At 45.2% G+C, this 16,342-nt stretch overlaps 1 pseudogene; it reads left to right on the forward strand.

The window, feature by feature from the left end:
* The first annotated feature begins 965 nt into the window (after positions 1-965).
* On the forward strand, positions 966-1,083 carry LOC126200116 (5S ribosomal RNA; annotated as a pseudogene).
* The last annotated feature ends 15,259 nt before the right edge of the window (positions 1,084-16,342 follow it).

Here is a 16,342-nt window from a genome sequence, read left to right on the forward strand (position 1 = left end):
TTACGTAATCCACAAGTGTCACGGTATCTTCAACTGCTGCAAAAAGCCCTGTGATAGCGCAGGTGAAAGTTTTCCGCAGCTTACCACTGACCACGGCATGGGAATGCCCACTGCAATCGTATTTGACGAAGTCAGGTGAATATGGGAAAAAGCAAGGATTCTCTGCTGCGAAGCCCCATTTTGAAGAATGTGCCTCCACCAGCATGGTACTCTGTTGCCAGACCTGCCACAGCACGCCGCCTATTCAGTTTTACTGAGCGGTCAAGCATGTGACCTTCACGTTCTGTGATGAGGCGCGGACATGCAACACCTTGCCCCCTACTCGTGGTTTTCCCGTCCTTGAACCACTTTCTTCAGGGACTCACAACAGTAGCACGCGAACTGCGGACCAGTTCGTCTTTGTTTTTCATATTTCGTTTCCAGGCGTCGAGCTGTTACAATCGGCGCTTTGTCAATGGCGCATACACCGAATGATTTCCCCATCTGCGTCAGGTACCGTCACTAGAATGATTCCCCATTCAGCTCAGCTTTGTTCCTACACTTTCCTTACCGCGTCGCATATCCGCAACGCTACGAGGGAGAGAGGAGGAGGAGATTAATGTTTAACGTCCCGTCGACAACAAGGTCATTAGAGACGGAACAGAAGTTCAGATTAGGGATCGATTGGGAAGGAAATCGGCCGTGCCCATTCGAAGGTGTCATCCCGGCATTTGCCTGAAGCGATTTAGGGAAATGACGGAAAACCTAAATCAGGATGACCGGACTCGAGTTTGAATTGCCATCCTCCGGAATACGACTCCAGTGTGCTAACCACTGCGCCACCTCGCTCCGTCGCATTAAATCTGTCGGAGTACAGGGTTCATTACGTGTCGACTCATAGATGTATGATGGTGCCTTGTTGCCGTACGCATCCACCAACTCAGGATGGGTTGGTGACAGATCTTTTTATATGTGTATATGACATGGGCAACGGCCTTGCCACAGTGGATACACCGGTTCCCGTGAGATCACCGAAGTTAAGCACTGTCGGGCGTGGCCGGCACTTGGATGGGTGACCATCCAGGCCGCCATGCGCTGTTGCCATTTTTCGGGGTGCACTCGGCCTCGTGAACCCAATTGAGGAGCTACTCGACCGAATAGTAGCGGCTCCGGTCAAAGGAAACCATCATAACGACTGGGAGAGCGGTGTTTTGACCACATGCCCCTCCTATCCGCATCCTCATTGAGGATGACACGGAGGTCGGATGGTCACGATGGGCTACTTTTGGTCTGAAGACGGAGTACTTATACAATGTCAAGGCAGCTTTTTGTGTTTTTTTATTTTTCCAGACTGATATTGAGCACATTCTCTTCATCAGCGGTCTTATATTTTATTTTTAAGCCTTTACGCGATAATTTTTTGAGAGCTTCTATTAATTTTATATACTTTCTAGAACAGTCTCGTAAGATATAATTTTGCTCGTTCATTATCATATGAAAGTGCGCTGGAAAGTATAAAAATTAATACAACACTTTGAAAAAATTCTATGAAAGCTCTAAGAACAATATGTAAGACTGTCAATGATGTATGTGTGCTCGATACCTGTCAAGTAAACAAAAAAATTTAAAAACCAAGCACGCTTATCATTGTACAGGGTGGTGACTAACAGTATGAAAAAATTGTAAAGGTATTGCACAAAAAAATGGCTCTGAGCACTATGGGACTCAACTGCTGAGGTCATTAGTCCCCTAGAACTTAGAACTAGTTAAACCTAACTAACCTAAGGACATCACACACATCCATGCCCGAGGCAGGATTCGAACCTGCGACCGTAGCGGTCTCGCGGTTCCAGACTGCAGCGCCATAACCGCGCGGCCACTTCGGCCGGTATTGCATAGTAGGTTGTGTCGAGAAATATTTGATAGAAGAAATTCGGTACGTTGCATCGGTTCCGAGTTAGTTAGCAATGAAGTCAGCGAATCAGACTGTTGCGCCCGCAAATTGAATCGGCCCGCTAGGTACAAACAGCGTCAGTTGTTCTCATAACGTGGATGATAGCGCACGAGACTGCTCAACCTTAGGCTCGGGTTCCACCCTTACTACCATCCCATGTCCAATTTTTGGATCGCTCTCTTGTTCGGTTTTAGGAAATCACACGCAGAACGCATTTGGAGACGCCGTCCCTGGCGGGCCGCTTGAATTTGTGGGCCCCACTGACAGACTGGCTAACTTTAAGGCTAATTAACTCCGAAATGGCGCAGCGTATCACATTTTCTCTTAATAATTTTTTCTCAGCATGACCTACTCTGCCCCTGCAATACCCTTGCATGCTTCTCAGATTGTTTCTGAGCGCTCTTTATATATAAACACAGATGTCTTTTATCAGCTATCTAAAGGCTACAAGCCACCTCCAATAAAAAACATAAGCATATGCTGTTACAGCATTGTTCCGCTTCAAATACAGAATACGAATTACAGCGCTACACCGCATTTGATGGTCCGTCTCCGTAGTTGAGTAATCACCCCAGCTGACTTGCATGTGGGGGGACCCGGGTTCGATTACCGGTACTGCTAGGGATGTTTCCTTGGTGGCATGACTGGGGCCCTATTCTGTATCTTTCTGCCATTTTGCCGACGGTTCGGTGAGCGGTATCTTTCTGCCATTTCGCCGAACGGTTCGGTGAGCGAGCGCACCGAACGATCTTGTTTTCGAAACAGAGCCCCATCATTATTCAGTAAGCATTTCGAAAGGTCCCAGCGAACCGAAACGCTGTTGTCAGTTCTCCTCGCGCCAACCAATGGAAAGCAATCTACCTCAGATCCGCGCATGCGCACTGCAGCGCCACAGCGGCACGAACTCTAAGCGGCTAGCAGCCGACAAAGGCATGCCGTTCTTCACAGTACCGAAAACTGTGGTTAGAGTACGTAATACTATTCAAATTTCGCTGACCACAGGTTTACATGAATGCATCATAACGTTAGAATGTTGACCGTGTTCTGGAAACTGTCGTAAATGTCACATTATGTCATTCGATTCTCATTCACATCGACATCTTGTTTTGGATTTTTCGTTTCGGAATATGAAATGGAGTGTAGTTCTACATTGTACAAATACATCTATACAAACATTTCAAAATTCATGGAGGTACGTTCTGCCTACGTTACTGATTGAAGGAAGTTTGTTTATTGCCATACGCATTTCGCTTCCTTTATTCGTGATGATGCTTCACAAATAAAAGAAGCGCAACGGTATGGGAATAAACTGCCTTCAATTAACTGCACAGACGGAACACATCCCCACGAACCCGAAAAATTGTTTAAGAGATTGTCAAAGAATAAGAACATGTATAGAATGTGGTTGCAGCTCGCTCCTGGAGATCCAAATGATGAAGTAGCCTACTTCCCTATATGATACATCAATGTTTTGGTTCACAAAAACAAAATTTAAAAAATCGCCCTTTCGAGATCGTGTGGCGAGTGCAACTATAGAAGTTCGTTGGTGAATCAAAATGTTTCATATATGGTGGTACAGTCTGAAATTATTGTGGCGGAAACCTTTCATCCCTGTCTACTGTTGTTAATGATTCGATCGCAGATAAATACTTGTGACAAACTAGAGTGTAAAGACCATTGCTACTAGTTTCTTTCGCAGTAATTTACGTTGTGCTCTTAGATTCCTGTCTGACCACACACTCGGAAATCGCTACGTATTCCGAAAAAAATGCTGAATTATTTGTGACAACAAGTAGTATAAATGTCACAGTCATTTGTTACACGCACAGTAATTTCATATTTCATTTCTTAAACGTATGGAAGTCACGAAATCGGAGATACACGTTACTGAGAAAGCGCGCCCTTACATGTAAATTACAACGAATATTTCACAAAAATGCTTAACTTTGACGATTAACGAAGTCTCAGAATGTGTTGCAAACACGAAGAGGAAAAAAAAAAAAACTTTCGCATCCACCACGGCAGTTCGTCGCCTTACCAACTTCGCTACCACAACTCGCATGCTGTCGGTGCTTTGCTTTATATAATTCCCTTCTAGAGAGACGCAGGCTGACTTCGTTGCCGAATGATGGTGTCACAAAATTCCTTTGCATTGTTACTTAAAAGTTTTAAACGCGTTTCGATAATTAATAATTAAACAATTTGCGGAAAAGGGTACGCGAAGTCACTAGTAATTTCAGGTAACACTTATGTAATATACGTAGGCAGATCTGATGTCTTGTTATTTAATGAAAGAATATTGGCCGAAATATTTTTTGGATGTTGTAATCATTCACAGTAACAACCTAACCTAACCATATTTTTAACAAAGGAAAATAGTGTATTATGAACTCACTTTCCTAGTGGACACGTCCTGTGGCGATTCTTTAGTAACACAACCACTAAATCCAAAGCTAAAACCGCTCAATGTGTTTAAAATAACAAATTATAGGTGTAAATAAACCACAGCTAACCGAACGACAGGGCCATACCGAAATCCAAAACCTCTCGGTACAGCTGTCGAAAAATCGGCGGGATGACCTTTCGTTAACAGGTCACAGAAGCTTACTGAATAGGAAATTCGGATAAAGAACCGAAAATGACGTCACTACCGAGACTATATTTTTTCTTGTCAGAAATAATTCACCATTTTTTCCGAATATGTAGCGATTTCTGGGTATGCGGTTAGACAGGAATCTAAGAGCACAACTTAAATTACTGGGAATGTAACTAGCAGCAGTCATCTTCATAATCTTGCCTGTCACAAGTATTTATCTGCGATCGAAGCCTCAACCACTGTAGACAGAGATGAAAGATCTCTGTCGTAATATTTTTAGACTGTAGCACCATATACGAAACACTTTCATTCGTGAGATGCATGTTATGAGCTTCGACAAACTGCAGGAGCACTCGAAAATGCGTTTTTTTTTTCAATTTTGTTTTTAAGATCCAAATCGTTGACGTATCGTATAGGGAAATGGGCTACTTAATCATTTGTATCTCTAGGAGCGAGTTATAACCACATTCTCCTTATCTTCTTATTCTTTGAAACCTCTCAGAAACAATTTTTCGGGTGTTTTTATAGTTGTATTAGTACAATGTGGTACTACACACTATTCCCAACTCATTTTCCGAAACGTAAAATCCAAAACACGATGTGAGTATGAGAATAAGGTGACATAATGCGGCATTTACGAGAATCTCCATAATATAGTCAAATACGGTATCGTTATTACGCACGCATGGAAACGTGCGGTCAGAGAAACTATAAAAATTTTTATGCATTTCAGCTGAGAATCGTGGAAATGGATATACTGCGCCTGATACTGTTAAGGAGGAGGCAAGGGCGATGAAGGCGGGCACGTCAGCTCGATGGACTGGCGCGTCATGCTTTATGGCAACGTAAACGCGCAATTTTCGGTACTTGGAAGAATAGCGCACCTGTGTCGCCTGCTAGCCGCTTTGTGTTCGTGGCGCTGAGCGCGCTGCAGTGCGCTTGCGCGAATCTGCGGCCGCTTGCTTTTGATTGGCTTGCGCGACACGAACCGACAGCAGCGCTTCGGTTCTCTAGGCCCGAACGGTATCGCTTCCGAAATGCATACTGAATAATGCAGGGACTCTAATTCGAGTACTAGACCGTTCGGTGCTCTTGAGTACCGAAACGATCGGCACAATGGCGGAAAGATACAGAATAGGCACCCTGGTATGATGTCCGCTCATCCTCCTGTGGCAAAGTAAGGAGCTAGTCGACCGGTTAGTAGCGGTTCAAACCTCAGGAAACCCACCAACGGCCGGGAGAGCGGTGCGCTGACCACACATAGTGTATCCGATGACGCCATTGTCAGAGGATGACACGGGGGCGGGCTGGGGCCGATTGGCCCGTCTAGAGCCGGAACAGAGATGATTACCTTTTTTTACTCAATTTTATCAGTCGGCTGCGTCATTTTGTTTTGGATCCCCTAGCGCCGTGCTGCCCTACTGTGGCGTGGGAAATTCAGTGCGTACCTGAACACGTAACTGTAAAAAACAAAAAATGACTTACTGATACGTGGGGAGGCGCCGGCGCCAGCGCTTTCTCCGTTCGATTCACCCAGATCGATTGTTTCCATCTGGCGTTGCTTACCTTTGCCTCGTTGGCCGGTGGTGGTGGTGGTGCTGGTGGGCAGACTGCGATTTGGCTTTGCAGCGGCCGGTACGTGTCGCTCCTCAGAGGGTGAAACTTGTGTTTGCGTGGAGTTAGCTGGATTGGATCGGTGTATGTGGTTCAGAGTACGGAAGCGGGCCTATTATTGCAAGTTTTTGAGGCGTGACTGGGCCATGGTCTTCTACACAGGACGCTGAGCAATGTGTTATTCATTTTGCCTACTGGAGTCTATTGAAGAAGTAAACATTCAAGCTTCCTAGTTTTGCAATCAGGCCTACCCGTGTTGTCACTAGCTTCTACCTTCTCTCATGAGTGTCAATATTGTATTGGAACTGCGACGTACTGGTGTAATAATATTATGCCTTGTATTATCGTTGCCCTTTTAAAACTAATCTGTTTGTGCTGGGGCTACAGTTAATACTTTTAACCATTTTAATTTGCCTTTGTCTTGATGTGATCTATCTTTGCAGAATTTTATCTTACTATATTCTGGGGCTGTTAATAATGTTTCTTTTCGCTGTGGCTGTGTGTTTGTGCTTTTGTGTTGCAGCACTGCAGCGGGCACCTAGTCCATGTCTAAATCGATGTCCGGAGTACGACGCCTTGGCCAACCAGTACCAAAGGGAACGGAGGTTCTTTTGGCCGCGGGGAAAATGACACCGATACGGCGGCCACGGAGTTCTTCGGGTTGCAGTGAGCGGGAGTCTTGCATTAAGTTAAGTTTCCTCTGCATTGGGACGCCGAGGCGTCTGTTCCGTTTGCTATATTGCTTAAATATTTACCTTTTATTATTGAAGTGGTTACAGTAACACAGAAGTTATAAGAAGTTCTTGTTTGCAAGTATTTCAATCAGAAAGGTTTTATGTAATGTATTTTTTTGACTTGTGTATCCTGTTCAAAGGAAACTTATTTGCCGGCCGCTGGTGGCCGAGCCGTTCTAGGCGCTTCAGTCTGGAACCGCGCGACCGCTACGGTCGCAGGTTCGAATCCTGCCTCGGGCATGGATGGATGTGTGTTATGTCCTTAGGTTAGTTAGGTTTAAGTAGTTCTAAGTTCTAGGGGACTGATGACCATAGCTGTTAAGTTCCATAGTGCTCAGAGCCATTTGAACCATTTCAAGTGCCATCGATAAATGAAAATGATTTTACCTTTTATTATTGAAGTGGTTACAGTAAGACAGAAGTTATAAGAAGTTTTTGTTTGCAAGTATTTCAATCAGAAAGGTTTTATGTAATGTATTTTTTTGACTTGTGTACAAGAGACACTTGTACAAATTTTTGGGTAAATACTGTGCCCTTTGGGTTGCTGTTGATCAGTAATAAAAGTAGGTGTATCTTGCAAGTCCTCTGTCATGGGCGTACCCAGCGAGGGGCAGGGGGGGGGGGAGGCAGCTGCCCCCGCCCCCTAGAAGATATTCGCAGTTTTTTACTAGTTTACTGTTTTATTTCATAAAGAATGCTGCATGTTTTCTCGGATTGTACAAGTGCATTCTTGTATTTAAAACGTTTATTAAATGCAGTTTTTCAATGGTTTACTGTTTTATTTAATAAGACGTGCTGTATGTTGTCTCGAGTCCTTGTTTCCTGAGACTAGTATGACCTGCCCCCTCCTAGTTCAGATCCTCGGTACGCCCTTGTCCTCTGTACTTATTATTTCACGTGTCACCGGTTTGCACGCAAAAACCACGTTGCACTTACGTTACTTATTTTGGGTCATAAATAAATCTGTTAGTGCCCCTAGTACTTGCTGGCTTTCCCGCCCAGGACAGAGGGAGACAAAAGCGAGGCGCAGCCGCTGGCTGTGTGGCGGTGCAGCAGAGCAGCCGGGCACATGACACCGAGCCGGCTAAACATAACCGGCGCAGCGGCCGCTGCCCGTATCGACCAGCCGGCTGGCGCCTCTCGCCGTCTCGGTGCTGCAGCTCGCTGTCTGCCGCGGACCCACCGTTTACTGCACATCACCCTAATCACACATCTACAGAGTGATTTTTTTCCACCGTGTGAAAACTCTGCAGATTGACCGATGACAGGATACGGAACGAAAAGGTTTAATGAACTTACGTCCGGAAATGCGTGGTTTCCATGCTTTGTTCAGAGGCTGGGGTCTAATACGCGCTGTACCGTGCAGCCACAGTTGCAGTATGCGTGGTTTCCTCCTGGAGGGTGGTGCTGTTCCCCTAGTGCCCTCTCCTGCCATAGTAATTGGTAATGTTGTGTCTGATTCACTTCTGTTGTTGACTCACGTTGTAGTGGATGTGATACAGCGTTGTACACATTGGTTCCGTATTGGAATCGGGAGCTTGCCGGCATGGTGTTTGTGTAGTGTTGGCGGAAGAGCCAACACCGTGTTACTAATGGAGGCCGGAATGCACTCGTTTTAGCTCACGCAGTCTGGCGTGAGGAGGGAAGGACTATACTGACGTGCGGTCTGGAACATGACAAGGAATTAGAATTCAGAAAGCGGACGTAATTAGTTTGATACTTAACTTTAATCCATTAATGATGAACGTCGCTCTTGACGGTACATGATTCACAATATTATCTGTTCAGAATACATTCTAATTACTGAATATGGCGCCTTGCTAGGTCGTAGCAAATGACGTAGCTGAAGGCTATGCTAAACTATCGTCTCTGCAAATGAAAGCGTATGAGGGCAGTGAACCATCGCTAGCAAAGTCGGCTGTACAACTGGGCGAGTGCTAGGGAGTATCTCTAGACTAGACCTGCCGTGTGGCGGCGCTCGGTCTGCAGTCACTGATAGTGGCGACACGCGGGTCCGACGTATACTAACGGACCGCGGCCGATTTAAAGGCTACCTATCACCTAGCAAGTGTGGTGTCTGGCGGTGACACCACAGTTTGCATAGGGAAAGGCAAATGGCAACGAAGGCGGGCAGCAAGGTTGTATCAGGAGGTCTCTAATATTTCTGGCGTAGTCAGCCATCGTATTAGGCTCCAAGAAGCTGTTCCCAGAGCAGTGGAGATGTCGAAATGTTGTGTGAGGTACCTGTGACAGATGTTAGATTCGGTACCATTCCCGTGAGAAAGACCGCCTGCATAATGCTACTGCTCTGTGATTGGCTGCTGTGTTCGGAGCAAGGACGCCAAAACGTTAAAGTATAGTTATTATTATTAGTTAAACTACTCATCGGAATGACTTCACTTATTAATATAAATATCTCTCAACAGTTGACTATCAATCAGTCATTTTAGAATCATTAAAACAATTTAAATGCCGGCCGCTGTGGCCGAGTGGTTCTAGTCGCTTCAGTCTGGAACCGCGCGAACACTACGGTCGCAGGTTCGAATCCTGCCTCGGGCATTGATGTGTGTGATGTCCTTGGGTTGTTGTTGTTGTTGTTGTGGTCTTCAGTCCTGAGACTGGTTTGATGCAGCTCTCCGTGCTACTATATCCTGTGCAAGCTCCTTCATCTCCCAGTACCTACTGCAACCTACATCCTTCTGAATCTGCTTAGTGTATTCATCTCTTGGTCTCCCTCTACGATTTTTACCCTCCACCGCTGTGGCCGAGCGGTTTCTAGGCGCTTCAGTCTCGAACCGCGCGAACGCTACGGTCTCGGGCATTGATGTGTGTGATGTCCTTGGGTTGTTGTTTGTTGTTGTTGTTGTTGTGGCCTTCAGTCCTGAGACTGGTTTGATGCAGCTCTCCGTGCTACTATATCCTGTGCAAGCTCCTTCATCTCCCAGTACCTACTGCAACCTACATCCTTCTGAATCTGCTTAGTGTATTCATCTCTTGGTCTCCCACTACGATTTTTACCCTCCACCGCTGTGGCCGAGCGGTTCTAGGCGCTTCAGTCTGGAACCACGCGAACGCTACGGTCTCGGGCATTGATGTGTGTGATGTCCTTGGGTTGTTGTTTGTTGTTGTTGTTGTGGCCTTCAGTCCTGAGACTGGTTTGATGCAGCTCTCCGTGCTACTATATCCTGTGCAAGCTCCTTCATCTCCCAGTACCTACTGCAACCTACATCCTTCTGAAACTGCTTAGTGTATTCATCTCTTGGTCTCCCACTACGATTTTTACCCTCCACCGCTGTGGCCGAGCGGTTCTAGGCGCTTCAGTCTGGAACCGCGCGTACGCTACGGTCTCGGGCATTGATGTGTGTGATGTCCTAGGGTTGTTGTTGTTGTTGTTGTTGTGGCCTTCAGTCCTGAGACTGGTTTGATGCAGCTCTCCGTGCTACTATATCCTGTGCAAGCTCCTTCATCTCCCAGTACCTACTGCAACCTACATCCTTCTGAATCTGCTTAGTGTATTCATCTCTTGGTCTCCCACTACGATTTTTACCCTCCACCGCTGTGGCCGAGCGGTTTCTAGGCGCTTCAGTCTGGAACCGCGCGAACGCTACGGTCGCAGGTTCGAATCCTGCCTCGGGCATTGATGTGTGTGATGTCCTTGGGTTGTTGTTGTTGTTGTTGTGGTCTTCAGTCCTGAGACTGGTTTGATGCAGCTCTCCGTGCTACTATATCCTGTGCAAGCTACTTCATCTCCCAGTACCTACTGCAACCTACATCCTTCTGAATCTGCTTAGTGTATTCATCTCTTGGTCTCCCACTACGATTTTTACCCTCCACGCTGCCGTCCAATACTAAATTTGTGATCCCTTGATGCCTCAGAACATGTCCTACCAACCGATCCCTTCTTCTAGTCAAGTTGTGCCACAAACTTCTCTTCTCCCCAATCCTATTCAATACCTCCTCATTAGTTATTAGTTAGGTTTAATTAGTTCTAAGTTATAGGGGACTGATGACCCCAGATGTTAAGTCCCATAGTGCTCAGAGCCATTTGAGCCCATAAACAATTTAAATCAAAATCAAAAGACTGACGAAATTGCAGACGAAGCACTTCGGAAGCGTTCGGGTCACGCCTTTTCTGGTATGGCGCGCGAAGTGTTTCGGGCTGTTCGTCACTCTGGATTAGCCAGTCGAGATGTACAGTCCTGTTGTCTGTGGCAGGATGTTTACCAGTATTCAGTATTATAAGATTCACTCCATGAGGCACAGACACGTGCCACAAATAGTGTAAAGATACATTTCCGTAAACATTGTGTTTGATCATGTACTTTGCTGTATCAGGAGGTGTTGTATTAAGATCATGTTGTCTTCTCGTGTGGCTATATTAAAATACGCGAGTGTCATCCCAAAGAAGTGATACATTATTTCAGAACAGTACCTCGCTAAAAGTCAGTTTCAGCCTAAAGATACAGAACCTACGACCTGCGTGCTGTTTTCTGCGCTGGGGACATCGACTTGAAGACAGCAGGTTAGTGAACTGTAACAGAACCTTCGTATTCCGCACAGTGCAGTGGAAACAACTAGGCGCCTCACGTGTACTGCATGCACAGAACAAATGTGCTCAGTGACACGTCGTCTGCAGCAATGCAGAGGAGGTAAAGGAGGATGATCGTTATTAACACCAACAATCAATTCATTCTTCCTTTCTTGCCGAAAACCACAGCATTCAATGTTTGCGACAGTATTTCGCAGTTTGTCTGAGACAGGGGCATTTCAGGAAGCAGGAAATCATGAAGGACGTACCCGAAATGTTTATACTTCAGACTTGGAGGAAAATGTGATTAACACTGTGGAAGGCGATTACCGCGTCAGTACGAGGAAATTGGTACGGCAATACAGGCTAAGCCAGACGATTGTGTGGAACATTCTCCGCGATAGTTGTTACTTCCCTTATCACTTAATGCTTGTGCAGGGCTTACTAGTGACAGACTTTCCACATCAGGAGTAATTTTGTCACTGGTTTCTTTACCAGGCAACCGAGATAACGGGATGTGTCTCATCCGTCCTATTCACAGATGAGGCCACCTTTAAGCGCAGTGGTATCTTCGACTTTCGTAACAGTCATCTGTGGGATTGTATGCAGAACCCCCATGATAAGATGACAGAGAATCTTCAGCATTGGTGCAGCCGGAGTGTGTGGGCCGGGATAATTGGCGACCGTATTTTGGGACCAGTCTTCCATCCACGTCGTCTAACAGGCCGGAGTTTTCGGCGTTTCTTGCGGGTGACTTTGCGTCCCTTCCTGGAAAAAGGTGCCATTACGTGGCGGCTACATGATGGTGCTCCAGGCCACTTCGCCGTTAACCTCCCGACACATCTCAATCTACATCTACATTTATACTCCGCAAGCCACCCAAAGATGTGTGGCGGAGGGCACTTTACGTGCCACTGTCATTACCTCCCTTTCCTGTTCCAGTCGCGTACGGTTCGCGGGAAGAACGACTGCCGGAAAGCCTCCGCGCACGCTCGAATCTCTCTAATTTTACATTCGTCATCTCCTCGGGAGGTATAAGTAGGGGGAAGCAATATATTCGATTAAAAAATGGTTCAAATGGCTCTGAGCACTATGGGACTTAACATCTATGGTCATCAGTCCCCTAGAACTTAGAACTACTTAAACCTAACTAACCTAAGGACATCACACACATCCATGCCCGAGGCAGGATTCTAACCTGCGACCGTAGCAGTCGCGCGGTTCCGGACTGAGCGCCTAGAACCGCTAGACCAAGGCGGCCGGCTATTTTCGATACCTCATCCAGAAACGCACCCTCTCGAAACCTGGCGAGCAAGCTACACCGCGATGCAGAGCGCCTCTCTTGCCGAGTCTGTCACTTGAGTTTGCTAAACATCTCCGTAACGCTATCACGCTTACCAAATAACCCTGTGACGAAACGCGCCGCTCTTCTTTGGATCTTCTCTATCTCCTGTGTCAACCCGACCTGGTACGGATCCCACACTGATGAGCAATACTCAAGTAAAGGTCGAACGAGTGTTTTGTAAGCCACCTCCTTTGTTGATGGACTACATTTTCAATTAATCTCAGCCTGGCACCCGCCTTACCGACATTTAATTTTATATGATCATTCCACTTCAAATCGTTCCGTACGCATACTCCCAGATATTTTACAGAAGTAACTGCTACCAGTGTTTGTTCCGCTATCATATAATCATACAATAAAGGATCCTTCTTTCTATGTATTCGCAATACATTACATTTGTCTATGTTAAGGGTCAGTTGCCACTCCTTGCACCAAGTGCCTATCCGCTGCAGATCTTCCTGAATTTCGCTGCAATTTTCTAATGCTGCAACTTCTCTGTATACTACAGCATCATCCACGAAAATCCGCATGCAACTTCCGACACTATCTATTAGGTCATTTATATATATTATGAAAAGCAATGGTCCCATAACACTCCCCTGTGGCACGCCAGAGGTTACTTTAACGTCTGTAGACGTCTCTCCACTGAGAACAACATGCTGTGTTCTGTTTGCTAAAAACTCTTCAATCCAGCCACACAGATGGTCTGATACTTTGTTTATCAGGCGACAGTGCGGAATTGTATCGAACGCCTTCCGGAAGTCAAGGAAAATGGCATCTACCTGGGAGCCTGTATCTAATATTTTCTGGGTCTCATGAACAAATAAAGCGAGTTGGGTCTCACACGATCGCTGTTTCCGGAATCCATGTTGATTCCTACAGAGTAGATTCTGGGTTTCCAGAAATGACATGAAACGCGAGCGAAAAACATGTTCTAAAATTCTACAACAGATCGATGTCAGAGATATAGGCCTATAGTTTTACGCATCTGCTCGACGATCCTTCTTGAAAACTGGGACTACCTGTGCTCTTTTCCAATCATTTGGAACCTTCTGTTCCTCTAGGGAATTGCGGTACACGGCTGTTAGAAGGGGCAAGTTCTTTCGCGTACTCTGTGTAGAATCGAATTGGTATCCCGTCAGGTCCAGTGGACTTTCCTCTGTTGAGTGATTTCAGTTGCTTTTCTATTCCTTCGACATTTATTTCTTCCCTGGTCGATGGATCGGACAAGGGGGTCCAGTTACATGGTCTGCTCGTTCACCGGATCTCAACCCGTGCGATTTATGGTTATGGAGCCATCTCGAAAGTATCGTGTACACATAGCCCACTCCAGATTTGGAGACAGTGGAGCTGCATATTCATGCTGCCTTTGACACTGTTCGGATGCAGCCTGGCCGATGTGTACGTATGAGACAGAAGATGCTACGGAGCGTACAAGCATGCGTTGAGGCACACGGAAACTATTTTCAACACATACTGTAACTATAGTTGCATGGCACTGCGCGTATTAGAACGCAGCCTCAGTAACAATGTACGATCGAATGAATGGTCTTTAGCATGGAAACCATGCATTTCCGGACATAAGTTCATTAGACCTTTTTTGCTCCGTATCCTCTCATCGATCAGTCCCTAGAGTTTTTACACCAGGAAAAAATTATCCTGTGTACATATCAAAACAAGTCCCCGTCGCGCTTTTCAGTCTGTATGCGATAGTTATCGCCGTACAGACTCCCGCATGAAGGGCATAGTAACAGAGGGCCGTAGCTAAGTGTTTTGGCGTCATAGGTGAGAATTGAAAAATCACGCACCCTCTTTCTTACTACCATCGGTCTCCCCGATATTCTCTCCTCTGCACCTCCATCAACATCTAACGATACAACATTGCAAATCTCGCATTATACTTCTAATAATTAAACACAAAGTCACAAGACGTCCTCATTTTCTGGGGAAAGTCCTCAGTTTTCATGTTTTGTCCACAATTCCTTTAAGATTGATTGAGGACAATAAATGTCCCCAATGTATTATTTTTCGTCCCTAATTTCCGAAATTACCAAAATAACTGAAATAGAAGAAAGTGCTCAACATTTTAAACTAAACTGTGCAACAAAATTTGGCATCAATTACGGTACTTATTTTATTTAATTGCAAGAAAATATACTAACAAAGGTGTGGAACTAATTTCTGGTGCGAATGAAATTTTCCTTGAATTTAGAAATTATGCTATACTGATGAGACATATGACGAAGCAATACAAAGGGGGGCGGTACTTCACGCCCACCTTCTAAAAATATCTAGTCATGTACTTTGTACTTTAAATTTTTGAAAAAAAGATGTATTGTATTTAACAATTTCTTATATTAGATTTCGTAATTGTTTTAAATTTTTCAGCAAAACGTAGTTCAAAAAGTTGAGCCCTAGAAGTGAATATGACTTTTGCAACATATGTCACATTCATATTTTCAAGTGCAGGGCCATTCTTACACATCTATATACATGAAAAAGTATGTCGTGCACATATTTCAACGATAATTAACGAAATTCATATTATTTAAATTATTTTGTGATAGTCATAAAGCACCCTCGTACATCGTGTAGACATTAAGGAAAATGTGTTGGTATTGTTAAGATTGTACTAAAAGATGCTTTCAGGTTCTGAACCATAATTATACATCAGTACCTATTGCAAAATGATCTTCTTAATGAAACCCAACAACAATTAAACGAAAACTGTATTTTTCAACTTCTTTTTGCGGTGGACAAAAAGTACTCCTCCGCCCCCCCCCCCCCCCCGGCCCCTTTGGTAGCAAGCGAAATGGAAAATGCGTTCGTAATGCTAAGATTAGCTAACTTTTCCGTGTGCTTTTGAAAACAATTCGGTGTTTTAATTTTTCCTCTTTTTCATTTATTCTTCTTATTTGCTCAGTTTTTTCGGTGTTTGATTTGAAATTTTTTTGTGCCCTTTGTCGCACCTAAAATTTTGCCGCCCTGGGCGGCCTCATAGTCCTCGTAATCGTAGAAACGGCCCTCGTAATAGTACTTGGTTCAAAAATGCCTCTGAGCACTATGGGACTTAACATCTGAGGTCATCAATCCCCTAGAACTTAGCACTACTTAAACCTAACTAACCTAAGGACATCACACACATCCATGCCGAGGCAGGATTCGAACCTGCGACCGTAGCAGTCGCGCGGTTCCGGACTCCAGCACCTATAACCGCTCGGCCACACCGGCCGGCTAATAGTGCTTAGTGTAGCAAAGCAACTGAAAAAGTTGACAACAAATAAATCGCCAGAGCAGGATGGCATCCCAAATCAGTTTTACAGAGAGTACTCTAGGCCTCCGGCATTAGGCCTTCCGTTAGTTTGCATTTATCGCGAATCTCTAGCCCAGTGACTGGAGAAAAAAGCGCAGGTGACTCCTTTATACTAGTAGTTCGGAAATTCCCGTTGTAAGCTTCTAGGACTTGTATAGTGGATCGAGCTGATAATACACTCCTGGAAATTGAAATAAGAACACCGTGAATTCATTGTCCCAGGAAGGGGAAACTTTATTGACACATTCCTGGGGTCAGATACATCACATGATCACACTG

The sequence above is a fragment of the Schistocerca nitens genome, chromosome 8, assembly GCF_023898315.1.
Source record: "Schistocerca nitens isolate TAMUIC-IGC-003100 chromosome 8, iqSchNite1.1, whole genome shotgun sequence".
NCBI classification, from domain to species: Eukaryota; Metazoa; Arthropoda; class Insecta; order Orthoptera; family Acrididae; genus Schistocerca; species Schistocerca nitens.